The sequence below is a fragment of the Calonectris borealis genome, chromosome 11 (assembly GCF_964195595.1).
Source record: "Calonectris borealis chromosome 11, bCalBor7.hap1.2, whole genome shotgun sequence".
Taxonomy (NCBI): domain Eukaryota; kingdom Metazoa; phylum Chordata; class Aves; order Procellariiformes; family Procellariidae; genus Calonectris; species Calonectris borealis.
Window position 1 is genome coordinate 2,117,761 of NC_134322.1, and position 4,332 is coordinate 2,122,092.

Genomic DNA, 4,332 nt, shown 5'->3' on the forward strand with positions numbered 1-4,332 from the left:
ACACAAGCGGCGTTGTCGTGCGCTCCCTCAGCGTACAAATTTAATGCACAGTAGGGTATGCAAAACAGCGTTACTAGAAAGCCACTGCAGACATCCTGAGACCTTGGGCTCTGCAGGGACTGCTAGGAGTGATCTGCGGGGGGAAGTTTATTGCTAAAGAAAGGCTAAGAATGGACAAAAAGGGATGCAAAAGTATCTGAGAACGTCAAGACCCGGGAAGACAGAAAATATCTGATGTAGTATGAGGAAGCCTGATGAGTGGCATGAGGATGAAGAGTGGCATTAAATGAAGAAATAAACACTTGGATTAAATAAGTCAAAATCTTTATTAGCTTTCACAATTGACCCTCACTCCTGAGGAGGGGTGAACGCTCACCGGACAGGACATTTAACATTACGACCAGACAATCCTGGGGCAGGAGACAGACCTCGCTACGAGTTTACTGTCTATAACCCACATATCTCTCATCACAATGTGTTAAATATTGAAAGCACATCACAAAGCACGTTTCTTTTGCTATCGCCGAACACCTTTGAAGCAAACAGGCTGGCTGTTGGCCAGATCTTCATGGCATAAATCAGTGTAGCTCCACTGACTTTCATGCTAATTCTCACCAGCCGAGTGTGGTCTAAGACTTCAGCATGTCACTGTTACCCGTGTTTTGTGATACTATTACTCAAACTGGCAAGAATGGATGTCAACAAGAAAAAAAAAATTCCAAGTCTCTATGGAATCAAACACATGTATTTCACTCACACCAATGGTTTCCCATAACACAAGCATTTTTTACTTATGCAACTTAAAAAAGAGAAAAGTTTATTAACTACCTAATGTTACAAAACATTTTTCTTTCCTCTTACAATGGGATTAAACATGTGAACTATAGTAAGCAAATGTTAGATGGACACCAAAGTCAATTTATGTGCAGACATTTTTTCAGTGCTTCTGTTTTTCACATTCATGTCAAGAAACAGGAAGAAATTTCCTTTTTGTGAAAAAACTGTTATGAAAAAAATTGCTGAGGGTTTAAGGATCGGTCCAGCCCCACCTCCTGTGTGTACATCTAGTACGATGCCTGCTGCTAAAAGCATTTCCCTCACTAAAATCTCACCACAAGATTTTTGAGCGGGGCATCTCATTCGTATTAGTGCACAAACATGTAAATCCACATCTTAAATAACGGCGTGACAGATGCTTATACAGAGCAAAGCTATTCACTACAAAAGCCCACTCTTTTGAAATGATCAAAAGGTTTTTCAGGAGTCAGGACTACCCCATGGACTTATTTTGTATCGGAGGGGTCATGAATAACATGCCAAATCCTCCCCCATGTCCCCATATCCCTTCATAAAAACGTGTCACCAGTACCTAATAGTTATGGAGTTGTGAAAGAATCTCCTGCTCCACTGGGGGCCAAAATTGCTTAAGAAAAACAAACTTTTTTATTACCATTTTACTAGTGGCATTCTATGACCTGAAGACATATATACACACAGTATAAACATACTCCCTAGAATAATAAATGAAAATAAACATACATGAGACTGTTTCCTATAAAAAAAAAAATAGAGGGGGAGAGAGAGAAAAAAACATGGCCCTCTCCATTACTCAAACAATGATGACAAGTAAATGAAATATCAATCATGTAAGCTGTCAACCTTTTGGGACAGCAATAACTGTTAACAAGTAGTCTGGAAAAATTGTCTGAAAATGACTTGTCCTCCACACGAGCATTTGAGGTTTCCATGGAAAATTAAGATGCCAGTGGCTATTTGGAACATTGTTCAGGTATTCTTTTTAATGGAAAATTTGCCAGTTATTGATCCAGAGCATGTACCCCTTGCTTTCAGAAAGCTGCAAGCAACTTTCCAATCAGTGGCTGTCAAAAAAATTACTGCCTTTTTATACTGATACAAGACAACAGCTAAAGTGCAACTCCACTGATACTCAATGTCTGTCTTTAATTAACCGCAATGCACAACAGAAAAATAATTTTATTTACCATTCCACAATATTTGCACAGGCATAATACAGAGTATTTCTGCATACTCTAAAATAATTCCAGAAATGCCTGAAATAACTTACTGTCAAGTTCAGAAACCAAGGAACCTGAAGATAAGAGGTTGTGCATGGTTCAAAACATCTTCCCCAATTATAGTGTCACACCTGCACGGAAGAGATTTGTATTCTCAGAGAATTATTTTTTTGTTCTTAAACTGAAAGAAAACCCTTCACTTTCATTTCGGAGAATACTACCAGAACTGGAGGCAAACTGCACCATGTCAAAATTCCTAAAAATATGTCAGCAGCTGTTCAATACTCCAAATATTTGTTGCAGGCCTCAAAATACTTTTAAAAAAAAAAAAACAAACAAACAGAACCAAGAGAGAGAGAGAGAATATTTTTCTTCCCTGGTATATTCTTCAAGATTATAGTAGATTCATTCCTTTTCTTATAGGCTAAGAACATTTGTTTTCTTATAAACATATCCCAAAATGACACCTATAGGATGCTAGAAAGTTAAACCATCTATGCAACACTCAAACAGAAAACTAGTTTAAAACTGAAGGGAAAATTTTCAGAGAAGAAAAGCTGCTGAAGCGGAAAGAAGTCATTTACAGACATCCCATAATTTTTAAGGGAAAGCAGAGAGTTGAGCAATCATAACTCTAATGTACTGAAACTTTAACAGTAAGCTTGGAAGCATAGCAAAAAGATGACCTTACAAAGGCACGATTAATCTTAAGACTGTGCCAGGAAAATTCAAGTTTTCCAGTTTAACAGCAAAAATGGCAGACATTTTATAAGGAAAATCGAGAAACACAGGAATTCCAGAGGGGAAGCATCACCAATGATCTAGTTGTATGAAACAAAATAAAAAAAAACGCTCAAACAAGCACAAAACCCCCTTGACTGCAGCAAGATTTTTCTTCCTTTCTTTCACACAACTGTCTTACACTCTTCAATATCCATTTGTAATACCATGGTTTCACCTCCTCTGGAAAGAAAACTGCACATGAGAGGGGCTTATTTAAGAAACCCCTTGAGTTTCAGAGAGCTCAATCACCAGCATCTGGAACCTGCACTTCTCTCACCCCAGAATTCAGTCACAGGCAATGACTAAAGTCTCTCTGAACCAGGGTCTGCTCCCAGATCTCCAGTCAATGAATGTCCACCCCAGCCTTCGCAAGGCAAGAAATAGTACAACCTCTGCAGATATCAAAAGGATCAGAATTTCCTGAGGAAAGCCCTCCTGGAGCCTAGAAAACATGAGCCCCCTTCATAGGAAACATCGATGGTTTGATGTATTTACGTGCTAAGTTCACAACAACGAAACTGCATTGTTTTGCCAAACACTAGAGAATATGCGCCCAAGAGGGATCCGTCAAGCAGAGACTCAGGCAAGCTGTAGGTGATCCAAGCACATCCCTGCTCTGCTTCCTCTGCAACAGGGAACTGATGAGGAGGACTAAACTGAACCAAGTCCCACCAAAACCACCTACGAACGGTACTAAACAGGGCTTGTTTCTGATATGTTCCAAGTTAAGGCCATTAACATAGCGAGAAGTGCACCTTCTAAGGAACTAGCAGTCCATCTGGCTTAGAGAGAAAATACCCGTTTGTTATTTCCTTGCTTATCAATTTCATTTGAAAGGAAATGTTAAATGATTTTTTTCACTTACATCTGCAACATGAAAGATATGCTGAAGCTATATTCAAAGTATTTTGTTTCACTTTATTTCTGTAGACAGATTTTATATTTATAGGTATCTAGATAGAGATTTTACACACATCTGTGTATATAAAGGCACACACAGACACACATATATATATCATATGAAAAAACAGAAAATACATCTTTAAATCCTCTATGAATATTGAGCCTGCAGCTACAATGAAACTCTTCTGTTAGGAAGAGTGAAACAGTCTCCAGATGAAAGTAGATTTTGAAAAATTTTTAGAGCCCAGGGGTTCATTTTTAATGAGCCGTTACTTTAAGTACTGCATAAAAAATACAAGAAATTGATAGTCCATTTAGCCTGCACTATACCTAATGCAAAAGTCATTAAGATGCATTATTCTTAATGTTTATGATATGATCAGTAAGTGTACAAGTCTTTTTTTTTTTAAAAAGTCAAGCATGTCCATATCTCATGTGATACAGTTTTTAAACACCTACACTTAATACAGGAATATTATACTGTGAACTTAATACAGGAATATTGTACTGTGAACACTGCAGCTTACATTAACATCTTGATACAAGCAAAAATACACAAACAGAAACTGATAAACATGGAAAATACCAGCATTTGTTATACTATACCTAC

General features: G+C 37.8%; 1 protein-coding gene across 2 annotated transcripts in view; it reads right to left on the reverse strand.

Moving 5' to 3' along the window:
• Positions 1–4,332, reverse strand: part of MAP2K5 (mitogen-activated protein kinase kinase 5) — a 140,769-nt gene that overhangs the window by 123,624 nt on the left and 12,813 nt on the right. The gene's annotated exons all lie outside the window — the stretch shown is intronic.